This window comes from Saccostrea cucullata, unplaced genomic scaffold (genome assembly GCF_032062105.1).
Source record: "Saccostrea cucullata isolate Sc308-1 unplaced genomic scaffold, CSIRO_AGI_Scuc_v1 ctg1528, whole genome shotgun sequence".
Classification (NCBI taxonomy): Eukaryota; Metazoa; Mollusca; class Bivalvia; order Ostreida; family Ostreidae; genus Saccostrea; species Saccostrea cuccullata.
In genome coordinates, this window is record NW_026941046.1 from 14,173 (window position 1) to 26,430 (window position 12,258).

Below are 12,258 nucleotides of genomic sequence, written 5' to 3' on the forward strand. Positions count from 1 at the left end.
CTGAAAATTTTTGACAAATATTCCAAAATTAACATCACTGACCCCACATTTTTCTTCCATTATTTTAAACTATTCGATACTTGTGACTGATCAGCACTTAAGTCGTGAAAAGTTTTATATAAGAAAATTCTTTATTACCTATTAAGTTTTAATACCCCAAATATGTTATTTTTTAGTGCAGAAAGGTCACACAATAATTTACGCGCATTAATTTGTAAGATTTGTTTAATGATCAATATCATTCAAACTATTTTACGTAAAATAAGATTATGTTTATTGCCATGCTTACATCTCATCAAATATAATAAGGGTTAAAGTAATTGACCAAAGAGATGAAATTTAAGTGCAAAAAGGTCAACTTAAATGTACCGTAGATCAGTAGGATGCACACTAACCCCTATTTTCTTTGCGATTTTGAGTTACACTTTATGAGTACTTATCCAAAATATACTTCTCAAAAAATCCTTGATTTAACAAATATCAGGAGTGACTTTCCATAAAGTTGATACTGTATAATAAAAGAAAAAAAAACCCTTATATCGCCCAATAGCAATTTTGGTCAGCATCAATTTATAAACCATTATTACATGTTACACATCTTACCTTGTTTAGAAGTACAGAGGTAGCGATTACAGTTAATCCCAGTGCAGCATTTGGCGCAATATGTCAGATCTGTAGGAAAGGTTTTCCTATATCGATCTAAGAACGGTGACTCAATGCTTCGTTTTCCAAGAACTCCCACCGGACCCCCTGAGAGAGTGTCGACAAGACATCCCTGTAATTCAATGCTCAATACTGAAGAATATATATAATACATGTGATATATTGTGAAATCATTAATTTTCCTGGGGGGTTAATTTTCGTGGTTTTTAAGGTTTGAAGAGAGCCAAAAATTTATGTCCATCACGAAATACAATTTTTCATACATGTTACGACATAATTATACAATTACGAAATCAAATCCCCAAGAACCAATATATTTCCTAAAATCACGAACATTTGACATCTTGAAAATTTGTGATTTTTACAAAAGTTATTATAGCTTAATGACAAGTCACGCAAAATGGGGGGATAGCTATTCACGAATTAACGGTTGATCAAGAGATTTTACATGAAAATTAGCCCAATTAAAACCAAAAAGCTAGTACATGTAATTCAATTTTCCAGTGGTGCTTCTTGAGAAAAAAGGCGAAAATCAGTTCCTTGTACATATTTATGACTTTCACATACATATCCCTGTACTTATATACACAACATATCCTCTATATATTAGCAATCTTTGTATTTGCATGTACAAACTTCAACAATTACAAATTGTTATGATCGATATTCAAACAAAATTCACTCATGAAGAAATACAACACATCAATAAATATCACAATATAAGTTATGATTCGGCAATATCTCATTCTTATAATTAGGTTGAAAATAAAAATTCCACTTGTATTATTATCACAGTAGAGTGAATAATTATAGGACAACAAGTTCCAAAGTTTGTTATAACGAATTAAAATTTGTTTCATCAAATTCAATAATCAGGGCCTATAGAAAAATATATATGAATTCGATATATCAATTTGTCGAATTCGTTTTAACGAATTTAATTCGTTATAACCAATTATGGAATTCGTTTAAACGAATTCAGTTTGTTATAACAAATTTTATAATCTGTTAAAACGAGTTTAATTCGTATTTACAATTTTTTTTGAATTCGTTATAACGAAATCAACAAATTTGTTATAACAGATTTAATTCATTATAACAAATTCAAAGAAATTGTTATAACGAATTAAATTCGTTATAACAAAATCGACAATTCGTTATATTGAATTCAAAAATATTTTTCGATAGGTCCTAAATGGGCTTCCGTACACTGCAATAGCTTTAGCGCTGTAAACATTTTATATAATTACACAATTTCAAGTTCATTTTGGTAAAATAAAATAAGAATAGCAAATAAGGGCATCAATACAACATTGTTATTCTCAGGTTCTTATGTACTTACTGACTTTGCTGTACAGCCCATTCTGAATCTTTTTTCGTAGTTTACATAAATGTGTTCCGTGTAGCACATCTTTATAAAAACGACAAAACATTATTTAAAATGCCAAATCTCATGTAGAATATCATTATATTTGTTTTGCTATATCAAATGAAATAAACGTTTAACGTCATTGCTTTTCCAAACATATTCATTGATTTGAAAAGGAGAGAACTAATGCTTTCAAATGTAATTGTATGAATTTTTATATATAGATTCTTAATTGACGTTTCTGTAGAAACACTTACTTGATCTTCATTGCAATGTAGAGATATATTGCAATCTTCTGGATTAATGACGTCATCACAGCAGAGACACTGTTGTAATTCTACAAGAAGAATGTGACAGGATATGAGACATCATCACTAATGAGACAAGGCTCTAATCTTACAAGTACATTCTTAGTAATACAGCATTGAATATGACAGTAATCGCAGCTTCTCAAATCTCATACATGATTTTTACACAAAGTCCAAGTGCATTTATAGCAATTTACGTAGATTACTATTTCCATTCCAATCCTACACCGATTCAGTAGTCACCAAAGTGACGCAGTGGTTAGAGCACCTGCTCTAGAGTCGCAAAGTAAGGAGTTGATTCTTAGATCGCAGGTTCGAATCCCACTGCAGACGATGGGACTGGTCCTTCGGAAGAGACCGTATAATTACCGAGTTCCCGTGTCACAGTAGGTACTGTCACGAAAAAGATCCCTCATTGCTCAATATGGCCCTGAGTGCAGAGTGTAGGACAAAATTTGAATAAAGTTTATTTTTAAAACATAATTATACTTTTATTGGGGAGAACGTATGTTAACAAATAAGTAAATGCTTAGATAATATTTTGTAAAATACCATTTTAATATCCTTATTGGTTAAAAATTTTACCATTTATCAATATTCTTTTTTTTTTTTTACAACGTAAAACATATACTATTTTATGACGTGGTTCATATTTTTTCAGTGACTTGCATCACTAAAAGGTTTTTGAGGGGAAATGTATTACAATTCACCACATGAGTACCGCATTGAAAAACGTGTACAGTCCCTTTGATGTGCGGCATGTGAACTGGAATAACAGAGTGGACCAACAGCAACGGTATATAGATAATTTATTACATATGCATATAAAGACTCGAATATTTTCAATAGGACATGAAAAAAATCTCTAAAAGTTAGCGTTTTAGTTTTAGATTTAGAGAAAATGTAAGAAGAAAATAAATAAATAACGTAAAACCACTTCGAAAAAATTGTCCTATCTCTGTACAAAGCAAAATATATCGTTATCCTTAACATCGATTTTGAAGAATAAAATCATTTCTCAAAAAGATTATTCCACAAATATAAATAGGGATGAATTATTTTGATTTCATTACTCAACAGTAAACATCTTTTTTTGTTTAAGAAAAAAAAAACATTAAAAATTTTCCGTTTTCATTTATCATAATATTCATTTGGTAAAACTAAAAAAACACTTATAGGAACATCACACAGCTGAAGATTGCACTAGCTGCCATCACAACACTGATCACAAGCCTGTAAGTCACCGTTAGCCGCCCTGACATCCTTCAACAGAGTGCTCGATTCGTCTTGTGGGATCGAGCGACGTGCTCCACAACCCTTTGTTCATAGAATTGTAATTATTTTCATCATATGTGGCTTTTATTTACGGTATTATTTATGTTTGATAATTTACAAAATTATCACAGCAAAGATAATACTCACGGCTATTGATTCACAACCGGATGAGAAATATGTTAGACCACCTGGAGTAATAAACCTTCTCCCAAAACATTTCTAAAATAAAATAAAAATTAGATTAAAAAAAATAAAATAGAAATTAGATTAAAGTGTGGTAATTGTTAGACAATCAATTAATTATTGGAGAATATGTGTGTAGAAAATGACTTCTTTAGAAGGTAGATTCATTGTTTTTGTATAACAACTCACCTCATAAGGACTGCATTGAACGATACGTGTACAGTCCCTTTGATGTGCGACATGTGTACAGGAATAACAGAGTGGACCGACAGCTACAGAATATAGATAATTTATAACATAAGCATGGAGTTTTTGTACAGGTGTCTCTCATGATGTTCTGTATGAATTCTCGACATGCTCCCCGTGAAATTTTACTCTAGTTTTAACTTTACTATCCTTTTACTTTTAGCTGCAAAACACTTCAAATTATATAATGAAAAAAAAACACATAATCGTATATCTTTAACGTCCGATAAAAAAAGTTTTCCAAATCAAAATGGATACATTATTTGCAATGCCTACATTTTTTTGAATCAAATTAACACTTTCATTTTTGATTTATTTGTATTGAAGTCCAAATACACTTTAAATGCATTTTGTCTAATAGTTTATGTCATCGACATATTTTCCAAAGTATTTTATGTGGGTAAAATTTGTCCAAATCAGCATTCATAGTTCAGAAAAGATAAACGTGAACAGAAAAATGTAAAACCAAATCTTAATTACACTTACGTTGTATGTTGGGTTCTAAGAGAAATCCTTGCATGTTGCCAATCATCAAGAACAATATCACCGTCACAGAAAACTCATCTAACACAAATTCACCTGTCAACAAAGTCATATGCAGCACCTCTGTTTTGGATTACAGAAAGCTTATTCAATGAAATATATGGAAACGAAGAGTAGTATTCAAGACAAAACTTCATTTAACAGTGTAAATTTTGACACAGAACAAACACGGACCTCCAAAACATCACAATTGGGATCAGATGCTATGGATAAGTGACCGGTCAACCCAACGTGTGCTTCTTGTCATGATCGGTAAATATGCGTCTACAATTCAGTGTGTAAATTATCGTTCAACTACTAGTAAGAAAACGTCAGTCAAAATTGAGAGGCTAAATTGTACGGAGTTTATTTATCTCAACTGGTTCGATACGCAAGAGCATGTCCTACGAAACGAGATAAATTATTGACAAAGAAGTTGATGAAACAATAATATCAGCAGTCTTGCTCAAAGTTATCATTTCATAAGATCTATGGTCGATACAACGCCTTTTTTAGCAAATACTATTTATCACTGAGTCAAATGCTGACTGACGTTTTTCATATTTATTGTTAGTGCATTTTTATACACTAAATTCAGGACGTTTTTCCCGATTAAATTACCTTTTCCGTTATTTCCCGATTATGGCAAGGAGCACATGGCGAGTGTAACCGGTCGGCAGGGGATTGGTCACTCCTACATGACACCTGATCCCATTTCTGATGTTTTAGAGGTCCGTGTTTGCTCTGCTCCTATTTTGTATTGTTTTATAGACTTTCGATCTTTAATATTTTTCGTTATCTCCATATTTGTTTCATTTGACGAAATTCGCTGATAAGGATTAAAACTATTGATCATTTCTAATTTCAATAAGTAATATTTTATGAAAAGCATATATAAATCACGAGATAAAAATATTCTGCCTTTGTGGTTTTCAAGTGAATATTTCCAGCAAGTGTATGACAAGGGTAATCTCCTAAATTTTAATAAGATATGATAAGGCTTTGCACTATAATATTAATATTTTTACTATTGAATATCTCAAACTGTCTATATATTGATGTATAAATAGGTCAATAATATATTAAAAGTAGTATATTATAAAATTCAGGGTGGAACAAGTACCAATATACGTCATATATTTTTTTTATCAAATATTTCTCTCAAATTTTACTAACATATTTAAACTTACAATAATTCACATACATATCAACGATTTAATTACCTGAAGCAAATGATCAAGAACCTTAATGTACTTTTAACGCGCTGCTACTATCGGAAATATTTTATTTGCATCCTATGCAAATGGAACAAGTCCAAGTTCGAACTACTTATAATAATCTGAACGGTTCATTTATATGAATAAACAAAGACATATATCTTCTTACCGTGCATTCTAACAGAAAGTCCCAAGCCCGCCATTTTGATAATGTCTGACATCCTTTGACACGTGAGCTTTTAATGGCCTCTTTGCCTTAGATCAAAGAAATACGAAATATGCTTTTTCAATAATTATTAATGAATGCAACATATTTATTTTTATTACATTAGCATTTTATTATGAGATCTTGTGGGTGCCTAATTTTAACATTTTCTTCCATGCAATTAAATTGAAACAGGAGAATCATACAGCAAACTTTTCTCTCTTTCCTTCTCTCTCTTTCTCATCATAATAAATAAGACGTCATTTGAAAAAAAGATGCAATCTAAACACTATCAAAACATTATGTTATAAATAAGAAAATGATACTTTTTGTCTTCTTTGATTGTTTAAAACATCGCATTATGAGCGTAGAGGACAAATTGTTTTTAGCCAAAGATTCATTGGCATCTATATAATGGATGAGAACATTTAATGTTCAATCCATTTTTTTTTATTTCTCTATTTTTTATTTGTATAAAAAGCGTGATCTCTTTCAGCTATGAATTTATGCTGCCTTTTCATACACGAGAAATGAACTTTGTTCTTTACTTTATAACTTTTGAAGATTTAAATCATTAAGCATGTATTTATGACTGAAACCATATTGTCTTTGGGAAAATCTAGGATAAAGCTATTTAGAACACTGTAAAATGTGCTTTAAAAATACACACTTCCATTACGTGTTTAGATCCAAATGCGTTAAATATTGTGTTTAACAACAAAACACTTATGTCTTTATGAATTTAAATTCAGTCAAGTCCAGAGTAACCTTCCCGGAGATGATACATATTTGAACGTTAATAAGTGCGTTTGTCGGAAAAAAGAAAATCACAACAAAACATTACAATCTCTCACCAGAGGGCGTTTTTACGCTCCGCTCCAACACCTCTGTTATCGTCTAAATTACAAGAATCTTGTAAAACGAAAATAAATTATAGATTTCCACCAACTTGGTAATTTTTTTAAAATGAAATTAGAAATATCAATCTGTAGCACTTCTGTTGTTCTTTCAAAATTTATATATATATTAAAATAGCTTCAATATATACGGCACTATTTTGTTCTGAATTTTTACACATATTTTCATTTTGAAACCAAGGAGACAAAGTCTGGAAATATTTACTACCAGAGAGCTTAAAACACGTATACATCATTGAGAAATCATATAAAACAATCAATGTTTATACAATTTTTGTCGGCAAATAATTATTTGACAATCCGCGCTACTTTTTAGACGACAACAGAGGTGTAAGCGGAGCGCGCCCTCTGGTGAGAGATTGCAAGATATTAATGTTTTCAAGAAAGTTGGTGAGATTTTGAGTGTCAACAACCGCATAAATAGTAAAATACATGTGGAAGGCTTTTTGTCATTCCTATGGAGAATGTATGCTTTTGTTTTTATATAAAATGAACATGATGAGCAAAGTTACTAAAATTGCAGTTCATATCAAGAGAGGCTCTCGATGCCATATCACGTATCCATTAATGAGAGTAAATATTTTATCTATAGTTGCAATTATACTGATTTCACAATTTTCATTATATGCTTAATCTTATGTAGTAGAACCTCACCATGTTCAGTGAGGATAACGTCTGTTACTTAACTAATTGCAACGTACACTCCATTCTTAAGGTCAGACGAGACGTTCCTCAAAATCTGTTTTGCACATCTTCGTAATGTATGAAAAATATTCAAAATTTTAGTAACATTCTGATTTCTAAACCAGTTTCCAAACGGTTTTAAAAAATCCAAACACTTAAACATTTGAAATTGGAAAATTATTTTTCTTCACAAAAAAATTTTATAAGAAAAAGTACCCCTGGTATTTTGCAGAAATATCTGGTAAGGTACCTCAATGTTTTGTGAGTAAACATGTTTAAGTAGGAATACTTCAATGACAAACTCAATGACAAAATTTATCTATTATTAAGGAACGTCTCGTCTGTCCTTAAAGGTTCAAGTGATCTAATTGGAGCTTCAAATTTCTTTTCTGTGAATGAATGGGAAAATGAATTATACTGTTGTAGAATTTATTTTCAAGATTATCCAGATACCACTTTGTTTGCATCACGAAGGATTTGAAACCAAGTTAAGTGAATTACATCACACTGCAAGAAAAACACCAAATAATTAATTGAGCACACGGCGGTTGTCACCGGTCAGCAGGAGATGCTCACTCCTCCATGGCAGCTGATCCCACCTCTGATGTACCGGAGGTCTGTGTTTGCTCTGCTCCTATTTTGCATTGTTTTGGGGACTGTAGAAGGAGTTTTTTCTGTATTAAATTTGTAATGTACTACCGCCTTTGAATGCAGACAGTTCAACAACTGGATGTTATGGACGTACAAACTCTTTAGATGCCAAAAGGTATGATGTGTCAAAACTTATAAAAGACTTTGTACACACAATGAAATATCCCCAAGTTAATGGCGTTCCACCGAACAATGCTTTTGTTAGAATAATTCACTGTGTATTGCTATTTTTTGGCATTTTAATATGCGCTGGACTGTTAAGGCGTACTATAAAAAAAATCGATGGAAGATAGACCTGCAAAAAAACGGGAATCTTTTAAAAAATGAATTTATTTTTATAAAGTCCTTTTATTTACATAACTTAAATACTTATTGAAATAATATAGAATACCCCACTCTGTACTGAATTAAGTTTGGTCCCATCAATGGACAGTCACGTGATAAATGCATAGTATGTGTACTAAATTGAGGTCATAAACAAATTTCAATATCACAAGGGCATGCCATAGTAGGAATTAAAGATTTCAGATACCCATTATTTCTGCTTACTTCGTATTTTCTAGAAAGTGCTGCTGCTTTATAGAATTCGCATTTTTTAAGTTAAAATTTCAAGTAAATATGCTTATGTCGAAATATGTTTGACCTTTACCAAGTATGTTATGTCCTTATTAAGTCACACTCTTGATTTAAAGAAAGCAGCAGTATTTTTCAGGTTAAGGAACATATCCTTTAAATATATATTCAAAAAAAGATAACATCTATTACAAGTAAGTGTAAGCCCTTGTTAAACGGTGGTTTAATAAGCCACCTCTTTGCTAAACATGCCAAACCTGTACACATAAACACGGTTAATTTAATAAAATACTTTTTCTCGCTAATAATCGCACTAAACAAAGGTTTTACATTGGTATTAATAGCGTATCTAACATCTGTTCACGATTGCAATATAGAAAATAAATCATTTTAAATACCGAAGGCGGTAAATGCTTCTGATAAATCTTTATCTGAAATATTCCAAGAATATAAATTCAAGCGGAAATAAACAAATATGTTTCATTAAGAATGTATTTGCGTTATGCTTTATTCGGTAATATAGATTAAATTCTGTCGTTATTATAAGCAATTCTTTGCAAAATAAGTATTTATCCACCATATGTATCTCTAGATCTTCCTTTGTTCTTCCTAAGTTCACATGTAATTTTTTATCGACAAAAGAAAGTGCTTCTTTACAGATTTTTTTTTTCTTCATTTTTTAACTTTAAAAGTTTTTCTGGCATAGTTATATCTGTGGAAAACTGTAAGAAAAATAAAAATAAAATATATATATGAATTTACAATTTTACAAGAGAACAGAAATATCGTCAATTTAGCTACAGAACTGAAACTCTTCGAAAAGAAATATATTGATAGTCCGGAGAGCTACATTGCTAACCACTGAAACTTTACTGCGCATAAGGACTTGCGCTTGATTCTGGATTCATTAATTATAGCAAATTCTTATTTCAACTGCAAACAAAGTTAGATTTCAAACAATTCCTTAGTCTTTTATCAACTGCCCTTGTAGTTGAAATCAGTACGAAGAGCGTTGGACCGAATCATTTTACAACCAAAATGGCAATATAGATAGACAAAATATACCATGATCTCCGTTTCAGGGTCTCGAGGGCTATTGACATCAATTATCAGAATTTTTTTGATGTAGAAACGATGAAAGAATATTTAAGGAGCACACGGTTAGTAATATTTTGAGATTACAGTTTAAAAAAAAACATGGAGAAATAAATGGAGAAAAAAGTGCAATTTTTGTGCAAAATTAATATGCATTTTTGTTCAATAAGTGGAATTGTGGCTCTCCCGTCTGTAATTTTTTTTACGGAGAGCTACATTTCTGCAGTTATCGTCAGCTATGTCGTGAATACTATATTATGAATAATTTATTTTAGAACATTGACCAATTCTAATGATATAATTTTGTTAAAAGAGCCCATGTTCAAAAAACTTTTTATCGTGATTTTTATCTATCCTGGTATCCGGGGTTTTTTTATTCGTTACATTTGAATTCAACTCATTTCAAATTATTTATATATTTTTCATTCCATTTTTCAACGTAAGACTTGGAAACAATATAATCTATATAATTATGTACAATATATATTTGTACAAAATGATTATGCAAAGGAACAAATACAAATTTCTCACTTTGAATTTTTAAAAGTATGTCTTATGATGAAGAACCTTTGAGTATATTTTATTCTCACGTTTAACGAAAATAAGGACAACTCGGTATTTTGTTTTTGCAACTATCTTTATTAACATTAATGATGACAGGTTATGTTTATACCCATAATTCTGAAAAAAAAAACAAAAAACAAAAAAGTCAGCAGCATGTAACTAAATAATGGTCAAAATCAGAGTTATGAGAAATTTGTTATTTGATGATTACTGTAAGCACACTTATCGCCAAATTAAAATATAAAAAACATTTCTACTCAAAATAGAATAAGAACAAACAAAACAAAATATCAAGGCTACTGTAAACCCATTCGCCTCATTTTTTATTCGCAATCTGTCAGTTTGAAATCAATTCTATATGAATGCAAGCAAATGAATGATACACAGGAATTGATATTCGCTCCCCGATTTAAAGTAGAATATGAAACTCGCAGATATTTCCCGAATATAAGTTAGCTTTAAAAATGTTATGTTTTACAATTGCAAGGATTCTTATCTATAATATAAATGTTATATTTTGAGGGAGAAATGAGCCTGATACAGAGTTACAGGAATTATCTGATTATGATTAGAAACACTCTGAAATAATAATATTTTGAACAAGAAGCGTATATTTACTGCTCTATGACAGTCTTTATGGTTATCAGGGGATGTTTACACTAGACACTTGAACACACTTCTGTAATTTTCAGAATTCCGTGTTTTTATGTCCCTTTATCATATTTGCATTGCTTATAGATTTTTGAGATGGGTCACTGTTTGTTATCTTCATATTTTCTGTGCATAAAAAGTACTCACTCTTGAGCGAATGGCTTTTCATAAGCGTCACAAAATGTTCTATCTGTCGAAGAGCACACCCAATTCGGATTGTTGACTTTCTTACAATAAAAACAGCAGTATTTCTGAAGCTCCACATCTCCATCAGAGCAGATCTGAAGTTTGTTCTGTGCATACTCACACTGACATGGAGGAATAGGGTCTGTACAGGCTGAAGAAAAAATACCTCCAATTAGAAAGTACCAAGATATTATATCCCCCTTTGAATAAAAAAATATATGTTTAAACAAAAATATTTGATTTACGAGGGCTGTTCGAAAAATTCGTGAACAATGTTAATCTTCGTCATACTACGAGGGCTGTTCAATAAATAATGTCCTGAACTGTATGACATACAATACAGATATCATATGACATTAATCTTGACTTCTCTCATTATTGAATCTTTAAAGAATTTATAACAGTTTATGTGACCACTTTTTATCACAAAGTTTCATCGTGAGAAGCTGGGAAACAAGGGATATTCGAGACACTGCATTATAGATGAATGGTAAAGAATCAGTAAACTAGAATTAAAATAAAGTCTACATTAAAGCTACTGTAAAACTTAAAAATCCCAAAGAAATATTCACTGAAATATTTGTCATTTACAGCAACCGATGCCTGTCTTATAGACAAATGAGCAGGTGGATTTCAATGATAAAAATTTTTATTATACTTCTGTTAAAATGTTTCCTATATAAAGTTCAGAAGGTAAAATAGCTATCTTTTATAGTTCACGCATAGCAAAGCTATACCCCGGGGTACAGTTTTTGCTATCCACCCTCGGAAAATTTTCATGAAATTTTTGCCTCCAATTTTGATTTTTAGCGATAAATCTATTGACTGATGATGTCATAATGACTTCATTAGCATTGTGACATCATCAGGATTTCAGATTATTCTTGCAGTATTATCTTACTTTCAAAAAATTCAAACCTCAGAAATTATTTTATACATCAGTATAATT

At 30.9% G+C, this 12,258-nt stretch overlaps 1 pseudogene; it reads right to left on the reverse strand.

Annotated features, from left to right (window-relative positions):
* Window positions 1–2,148: 2,148 nt before the first annotated feature.
* Window positions 2,149–5,986, reverse strand: LOC134257010 (uncharacterized; annotated as a pseudogene).
* Window positions 5,987–12,258: the final 6,272 nt, after the last annotated feature.